The sequence below is a fragment of the Schistocerca piceifrons genome, chromosome 6 (genome assembly GCF_021461385.2).
Source record: "Schistocerca piceifrons isolate TAMUIC-IGC-003096 chromosome 6, iqSchPice1.1, whole genome shotgun sequence".
NCBI classification, from domain to species: Eukaryota; Metazoa; Arthropoda; class Insecta; order Orthoptera; family Acrididae; genus Schistocerca; species Schistocerca piceifrons.
Genome location: NC_060143.1, coordinates 316,700,603 through 316,710,308, shown reverse-complemented (window position 1 = coordinate 316,710,308; position 9,706 = coordinate 316,700,603). Strand labels below are relative to the sequence as shown.

The window sequence follows — 9,706 nt, the reverse complement described above, 5'->3', positions numbered from 1 at the left end:
GTCAAGTTGAAATAAATTTCTTAAAGGTTATGTGCACACTGTTTTCACCAGTAGGTCTCTGGGTTGTTTACTTCTCCTGGTACACATGATGCCCGATCTGCCGACGGCTGAGCTGCCTTGCTGTCTGCAAGTGTCGTCTTCCAGTGAGGCACACTGCAGTGAACACGCAATGTTACTGCTGACTGGACTGACTGAGTACATCGCCAAAATTCTTGAAGCACACAGAATTATTGAAATTATAGTGGAGACTGTCTATTTTTATTGGTACGTGCAGATGATGTCCACTGATGTCAAGTTGTTCCACAATGTTAAAAAAAAGTGCGTTGGGTGTGGTGTGGAAAATTTCTAAATTTGTGTCTATTGGTAATACCGAGTGTGTAGTTTCTGCTAGATGGTCTCCAAATGTTCTCTTATTGTTCAGCAGAGAAATGTTTCCTTTATAATGGATCTTAAAAGTTCTGCGAATGTGGCTTCCTATTGCTTAGAACAATCGTTGAATGTAATTTTATACACTCCTGATCCACTGAATTTATTTGCGTCGTATTTTAGTTTAAAACGAAGAACTTCGCTTGTGTCAAAGCCTACTCTTGCACAGTTTTTTTTAAGTTGTTGTCCAGTTATAGCCAATACCGTTCCTTTCCATTCCACAAGAACTCGATGTCCAAAGCGTCAGTTATATCAAGGAAATTAATTACCACAGTAGTATACCCGTGTGTGGCCTGCCGCACCCCTCAGCCCTGGGTTCGGATACTTAGGTCCTGGTCTTGTGACCCAGTAAGAGCATTTTTGCCATAACACCGTAATAAGATATGGCACTGGAGGTAAAATTTAAAAAAAAACTATCCGCCGAAACAGCCAACCACAATATATATTTTAGTGGCCATTAAATCGAAACAGACAAACAGTGTGTATCCGACATGTTTAAAAGCATATAATTTTTTATACTACGTTCAAAAGTATTAAATTATTTATCAAAGATATATACAATATTACTGTATCTGCACGTTAAGAAGTTATGTACACTTCATCTCAATTGTGTAAATTGGCATCATGTTCTAAAGTATCGAACATATCACTGCACACACGTTAGCTCAAGTGTTTAAATGTTACCCTTTTTTGTCGAAATTATGATGTGTATGTCTCCTGTTAAACTAAAGGAACTTTTAGATTAAATAAATAAAGCTGCTGCAACATTTGTGTTGTTTTTATTTTTTCACAACAAATCACATTTTTTTGACGTTTTCATACAATAAATCGCTTACATATCACATTCAATGTTTTCTTTACATTCTCATACAAACACTAGAATCATATTCAACAATATCTTGCAGTACAGATCACTTGTCATCAGCTGCTGATAATGCTGACTTTTGTTGTCACATAGTGGGAACTATACGGTGGAATGACTTCCTGGATAGTAGTTTTAACATATTACTTTATTATACGTTCTTATTTTCTGCAATTTTTAGAATACCAACTATTGCAAACAATATGTTACCACAGTCCAGTAAATATGTGAAACATCTACTCTCTATCAACTAAACAAGAAATGAAATTCATATGCACAAACTGCAAAGTATTATTCGCTGCAATTTTAAATTTTCTCCTTTTCTCGATTAAATTCAGTACCTCCAGCGTTACCCAAGGTATTCTACTATCTCATATCTTTGTAGCTATGTGATCCTCTGCTGCCTTCCATAGTCCATATCTCGAAGCTAATCATTCGCTTTGTACTGTATTTCTTTCCTCCGTCTCGACCCAAGTTGCCTAGTGCTCCGTCATAACTTTCAATAACCTGTGAATCTTTCGATTTATTTACTCTCTATCAACTAAACAAGAAATGAAATTCATATGCACAAACTGCAAAGTATTATTCGCTGCAATTTTAAATTTTCTCCTTTTCTCGATTAAATTCAGTACCTCCAGCGTTACCCAAGGTATTCTACTATCTCATATCTTTGTAGCTATGTAATCCTCTGCTGCCTTCCATAGTCCATATCTCGAAGCTAATCATTCGCTTTGTACTGTATTTCTTTCCTCCGTCTCGACCCAAGTTGCCTAGTGCTCCGTCATAACTTTCAATAACCTGTGAATCTTTCGATTTATTTATGTCCCATCTGCTCGAATTCCAATCTTTGCGCAATTTCTTCAATTATTACTTCTAGTTTCTAACCTATATATTATTGTCAGAGTACAAATCTGCTGCGGGAAATGTCTTAAAGCTTAAAATTTGGTTTCGAAATCTCTGTCTTACCTTTATACGTTCAGACTGAAACTTTCCAGTGTTCCCAGCTCCCTTCTAAATTTACAGTCTTCTTTCTTTATTCTCAAAACTATGTTCTCTGCAAACATCTATCTGGAAGCTTCTAGAGATTTAAAAAATATTTTCACTCTATGTTATCTTATTAACTATGACCCCATTAATATTTTACTTTTATTTACAGATCTGAAGTTGATCACGAATTAATTGAAATTTGCAACTTCAAAAATTAAAATAGGAAACGTACTGTTGTACCAACTCTTATGACAATATGTTATGCTTAAGAGGACAATTACTTTTTGAATACAATGCCAGCACCAGCTGAACTTTTTTTTCTTTAAAAAAAAATCCACGACCGTTTTCGGCCCCCAATTCTATTATCCAGCGGAATATGTCATGCGTCCTGAGAGATCGCAGAACGAAAACCACAGTTTTGTGTCCTCTCAGAATCACGTATTCCACTGAATAATGGAATTGGCGGCCATAATCGGTTATGGTTCTTAAACTAATATAAAAGTTCAACAGGTGCTGGCATTTTATTCATAAGGACCACTATGTTGTGAAACCTGCATCATGATGGTCCATATGCTCGACAAGAAATTAAGGACCATTACTATTCCTTTTATTCATAAAGGACAGCCTGCAGTATTAATTGCAATCCCATGCTCGTTGCATATGATGCAGTTATCGACGAGGAAATTCCGTAAGGTAAAAATTGTAGTAATATCCAGTTATAGCTCGATAAAATATCAGTCCAATGCAAATACCGCCAACTAATTCTTAAAACAGAGAAATATAGCTTTATGCACTTCACGAAGGTATCATTTGACTACAGGATTAACCCTTACCATCCCAAGCGGGATCCGCTAGGTACTTCAGAGAGTGATTTTTGGTCATACTGCCGCAACTGTATGAAAGTATTCTTGATTTTTATATTGGTCCTGCATCTACATAAGATATACAGGGGGTTTCACAATTCATTGTACACTATTGTATAGGTCGTAGAGGAGACATAGTAGATCGATTTTTACCTACGAACCCATGTGTGGACGCTGTCCAAAGACGCTAGAATGCATCGACGTTATAGTCTCCGCCACCTGTAAATGCATGTATATATACACGGTGATTCCGCGAAGATATTCCAAATTTTTAAGAATGATGTAGAAGGATAGATACACAAATCTGAGGTAAGGGAAACGAACGAGTCGAAAGTTATAAGCTTTCAGAGGTGGTAACACGGACCAAAACAAGAAACTGTCTAGTAAACATGGGTTCCAAAATGCGTACCTTAAGAGCCATTACCGTTTGTTCGATAGGGGAGATGTGTTTCATAGCAGCGAAGATGAACAAATGCTTGTAGCTCGTGAGACATGCATTTCAAAACCCATGTTTACTGGACTTTTTTTTTCTTGTTTTGGTCCATGCTATCACCTCTGAAAGTTGCCTCCCCAACAATCTCAGCAACAAGAGTACCAGTACATGTATTCCACCGTCAGAAGTATCAGAACAGTTTCTGCTTATGACTTTCGACTCGTTCATTTCCGATACAGGGACTTTCACCCCAGACTGGCACACTGATCTGTCTCCATCACCCTTGAAAGTTTGCAACATCTTCAGGGAATCACCCTGTGTAAAAGTACATTTACAGACGCCGGCGACTATAACTTTGACGCTCTGTAGCGTCTTTGGATGAAGTTTCTGGGTATGGGTTCCTGTGTAAAACTTGATCTACTAAGTTCCCTCTACAACCTCTAGAAGTATCTAACGTGAATTTTGAAACACTCTGTACGTTACATAACTAGATCTATGATGCGTTCTTTAAAAAAATAAATTTCATTACATATTTTGATGGATTTATTTTATTTTATTTTATTTTTATCTTTCGTGATGTGAACGCCATAAATTTTCAGAAATGGCCAAGAAGCAAATCTCAGATGCTGGATGAATGTGATCTCAGGGACTCAAAAGATGTCTGGAGTGAAACTGGTGAGGTTTTTGCTCCAGAACAAGAAGTGCCAGAATCCGAAAATAATCTTGAAGTGAATTAAGAGGGAAGTTATATTGCAAGTGAAATTTCTAATGGGGATTCTTGTGAAGGAGATAAGGTTGTTACAAAGTCAGGAGGCATATGGAAAATTTAAGTGTACTTGTGACTTGCTGTTGTCCAGTATATCACTGTCAAAGAATTTTCCAGGTCAACGAAGGCTAGTGATTTTGCACCCACGATGTCTGAAGTCTGCATATGTTCTTTGATGAACACATTCGACAAAGCTAAGCGTCATGTGTTGTTCAGCAGTATAGTGCAAATGCTGCTCTGAAGAGATTGAGAATTAGGTCAGATGTAGATACTGCCAGACAGAGTATTTTTTGGTGTGTCACTGATTGCTGAAACTCTACCTGCTGAAAGAAATCAATTTTTGGAATGTGTGCAATAATCGAAAATATTCGTCGCGCAATTTTCACTGTTCCCGTGGCACGGAATCATTTTTCTCATATTTTTCAGTTTATCAGATTTGACCTCAAAGCAACAGGTCAACAATGCTTATTTGATTTAAATATACCATTAGACATCCAAAGAATCTAATGTGAATAATCTTGTGCACTACTGTGTTGAGAACAAAAAAAAAAAAAAAAAAAAAAAAAAAACATAGCGTCCCCAGATGACCCTCTGCTTAGTGAACATTGTTGACGACTTAAGCTGAGTATGTTAAGGATTTATTGAGTCACAATTAGAGTCAGTCTCGTCAAAAAATGTTTTGCAGTAACAGTATGTACAGGGTGTTTCAAAAATGACCGGTATATTTGAAACGGCAATACAAACTAAACGAGCAGCGATAGAAATACACCGTTTGTTGCAATATGCTTGGGACAACAGTACATTTTCAGGCAGACAAACTTTCGAAATTACAGTAGTTACAATTGTCAACAACAGATGGCGCTGCGGTCTGGGAAACTCTATAGTACGATATTTTCCACATATCCACCATGCGTAGCAATAATATGGCGTAGTCTCTGAATGAAATTACCCGAAACCTTTGACAACGTGTCTGGCGGAATGGCTTCACATGCAGATGAGATGTACTGCTTCAGCTGTTCAATTGTTTCTGGATTCTGGCGGTACACCTGGTCTTTCACGTGTCCCCACAGTAAGAAGTCACAGGGGTTCATGTCTGGCGAATAGGGAGGCCAATCCACGCCGCCTCCTGTATGTTTCGGATAGCCCAAAGCAATCACACGATCATCGAAATATTCATTCAGGAAATTAAAGACGTCGGCCGCGCGATGTGGCCGGGCACCATCTTGCATAAACCACGAGGTGTTCGCAGTGTCGTCTAAGGCAGTTTGTACCGCCACAAATTCACGAAGAATGTCCAGATAGCGAGATGCAGTAATCGTTTCGGATCTGAAAAATGGGCCAATGATTCCTTTGGAAGAGATGGCGGCCCAGACCAGTACTTCTTGAGGATGCAGGGACGATAGGACTGCAACATGGGGCTTTTCGGTTCCCCATATGCGCCAGTTCTGTTTATTGACGAAGCCGTCCAGGTAAAAATAAGCTTCGTCAGTAAACCAAATGCTGCCCACATGCATATCGCCGTCATCAATCCTGTGCACTATATCGTTAGCGAATGTCTCTCGTGCAGCAATGGTAGTGGCGCTGAGGGGTTGCCGCGTTTGAATTTTGTATGGATAGAGGTGTAAACTCTGGCGCATGAGACGATACGTGGACGTTGGCGTCATTTGGACCGCAGCTGCAACACGGCGAACGGAAACCCGAGGCCGCTGTTGGATCACCTGCTGCACTAGCTGTGCGTTGCCCTCTGTGGTTGCCGTTCGCGGTCGCCCTACCTTTCCAGCATGTTCATCCGTCATGTTCCCAGTCCATTGAAATTTTTCAAACAGATCCTTTATTGTATCGCTTTTCGGTCCTTTGGTTACATTAAGCCTCTGTTGAAAACTTCGTCTTGTTGCTACAACACTCTGTTCTAGGCGGTGGAATTCCAACACCAGAAAAATCCTCTGTTCTAAGGAATAAACCATGTTGTCCACAGCACACTTGCACGTTGTGAACAGCACACGCTTACAGCAGAAAGACGACGTATAGAATGGCGCACCCACAGACTGCGTTGTCGTCTATATCTTTCACATCACTTGCAGCGCCATCTGTTGTTGAAAATTGTAACTACTGTAATTTCGAAAGTTTGTCCGCCTGAAAATGTACTGTTGTCCCAAGCATATTGCAACAAACGATGTATTTCTATCGCTGCTCGTTAATTTTTATTGCCGTTTCAAATATACCGGTCATTTTTGAAACACCTGTAGAAGTACCCTCTGCCAGGAACTTAAATGTGATTTGCAGAGTACCTATGTAGATGTAGATGTACCACGATCACACAGGCTCAGTTGGAGGCGAACCAAATGGCAGGGTAGGATTAAGTGGTAGGCTATTGACAACTACAGGCTTCATCCACTTAGAGAAGCTGAGTGCAAGGCAGCCATTCTCCATCATACTCTATCCACACCGAACAGTGTTACGCGCTTTCAGCAGGCGAACATTTTCAGAGTGAGACTAAACAGGTATGTGGCACCTTCTATAGGACTCAGGTAATATGGCAGTTCACTTGGTCACAACATAGTGCGAGGTCTACAGAAGACCACCGATACAATTTTACAGCCTGTACGCATGATGTGCTGTCCGCTTGCCTATGCAAGTCCCACAAGTGATTATGTGATCAGGAGTGGTAGCGACGGTCGTACTTATGCTTATTTGCTCTCGGTCACACACACTGAACTCCACGTGTAGAGGGCGCACTCTTGCTGTGGGGTACTGGGAACCTCCAGTTTTCTACGAAAGAGACTGCATATGAAACACCTCTACTGTGGGTACTGGAATACTGCTCAAGTGTATAGGAGCCATATCACTTCACGCCAACAAGTAACGTTGAGAGTGTACAAAGAATGGTGCTATGAATGGTCACTCTAGGATCCGATAGAATCCACATCAGACTCAGTACTGAATTTGCGTCTGAATTAACCCCTCTTATAACTAAAATTCATCGTAGACACCTCGAACTATAAATCGTGGCAAGCAGTTGGAAGAAAGCGGAGGTGACATCCGTTTACAAGAAGTTATCGACAAAACTACTGTCCAATATCGACTGGTGTAGAATCTTCGAACCTATTCAGAGCTCGAATATTGTGAGATATCTCAAACAGGATGACCTCCTCTGTGACAATCAGCATGGATTCCGAAAAAAATCGATCATGCGAAACCCAAACTCACACTTCTTCCCATGACATACTGAAAGTTTTGGATCAAACCAGTCAGGTAGATGTAGTATTTCTTGATTTCGAAACAGCATTTGACTCAGTATCACAGCTATGTTTATTATCAAATGTATGAGATGTCATGCGAAATCTGTGGCTGGATTGAGGATCTTTTGGTTGGGTGGATGCAGTATGTTATTCTGGATGAAGAGAGATGGTCAGATGTAGAAATAACTGATTGTGTCCTAAGGAAATGTGTTGAGATCATCTTTGTTCATGTTGTAAATTAATCAGTTTGCAGACAATATTAATACTAACCTCAGAACTTACGCAGATGATGCAGTTATATATAATGAAGTACAATTTGAAAGAAGCTGCATAAATATTCAGTCAGCTCTTGATAAGATTTCAAAGTGGTCAAAGATTGGCAATTTGCTCTGAATGTTCAGAAATGTAAAATTGTGCAGTTCACAAAACGAAAAAATGCAGTACACTGTGACTATAACGTCAATGAGTCACCGCTGGAATCGGTCATCTCATACAAATACCTAGGTATAACACCTTGCAGGGATGTGAAATAGAATGATAACATAGGTTCATTTGGGGGTAAAGCAGGTGGTAGACTTTCGGCTTATTGATAGAATACCGGAAAAATACAATCAGTCTACAAATTAGATTGCTTACAAATGACTCAAGCGACCCATTCCATAACACTGCTGAAGTGTATGGGATTCCTACTAAATAGGACTAACAGGGGAAATTATATGTACACAGACACAGGAAGCACGAGTGGTACAGGTTTGTCTGACTCGTGGGAGGGTGTCACAGAGATACTGAAGAAACAGAACTGGCAGACTCTTGAAGATAGACGTAAACTATTCCGAGAAAAAAAGTTTGTTAACAAAGTTTCAAGAACCAGCTGGAAATGATGACTATAGGAATATACTACAAGCCCATCTGCATCACTCCCGTACAGATCGTGGGGAGATGAGATTAATTATATAACGCACAGAGGCATTTAAAAAAAGCACTCCGTCTTCAGGCCACGAGTGGCCTACCCGGGACCATCCGACGGCCGTGTCATCCTCAGTTGAGGATGCAGATAGGAGGGACGTGGGTTCAGCACACCGCTCTCCCTGCCGTTATGATGGTATTCTTGACTGAAGCCGCTACTGTTCGGTCTAGTAGCTCCTCAATTGGCATCACGAGGCTGAGTGCACCCCGAAAAATGGCAACAGCGCATGGCGGCCTGGATGGTCACCCATTCAAGTGCCGACCCTGCCCGACAGAGCTTAACTTCGGTGATCTCACGGGAACCGGTGTAGACACTGCGGCAAGGCCGTTGCCACAGAGGCATTTAAAGAATCTATTTTCCCGCGCTCCATATGTGAATGGAACCGGAAGAAACCCTAATAACCGGTACCATGGGGCATGCCCTCTGCCATGCGTTTCACAGTGGTTCGCAGAGTATGCATGCAGGTGTAGATATAGAAGTAGAGATTTTTTATTGACGAGAGATTGTAGCAAAAATAATGAAATAACTCAAATAGGAGACACTTCAAGATAGACTTGGTACGTCAGTACGTCTATGTCTGTACTCTGCAAACCACTTTGAAGTGCATGACAGAGGGTACTTCCCAATGTACCACGTATTTGGATTTATTCCAGTTCCATTCGTATACAGAACTAGGGAAGAGTAGCTGTTTAAATGCTTCTGCTGTCACTTAATTAGTCTACTCTCGTCTTCGCTCTATGAGAGCAATGCTCTGGGAAGAGGGCGGGGGCGGCTGAAGTACATTCCTAGCCCCCTCATTTACTTGCCGTTCTCGAAACTTCGTAAATAGGCTTTCGCGGGATAGTCTACCTCTTCAGCTCTCTCAGAATTTCTGTAAATCTTTCCTATGGGTGTAAGAAAATTGCGATCATTCGGTGCTTTCTTTCTTTGTACACGTCCAATATTTCCTATTAGTCCTATTTAGTATAGGTCCCACACACTTGAGCATTATTGTAGGATAGATCGACTGAGTGTTTTGTGAGCAGTCTCTGCTGTAGACTGCTTGCATGTTAGCAGTATCCTACCAATGGACCGAAGTCTGCCACCTGCTTTATCTACGAATGAGCTAGTCTGATGACCTTCTTCAGCCTATCCACTTTGTACCTGCACTGGCTAAACCACAA

At 40.7% G+C, this 9,706-nt stretch overlaps 1 pseudogene; it reads right to left on the bottom strand.

Annotated features, from left to right (window-relative positions):
* Positions 1-8,757: 8,757 nt before the first annotated feature.
* LOC124803851 lies at positions 8,758-8,875 on the bottom strand (annotated as a pseudogene).
* Positions 8,876-9,706: the final 831 nt, after the last annotated feature.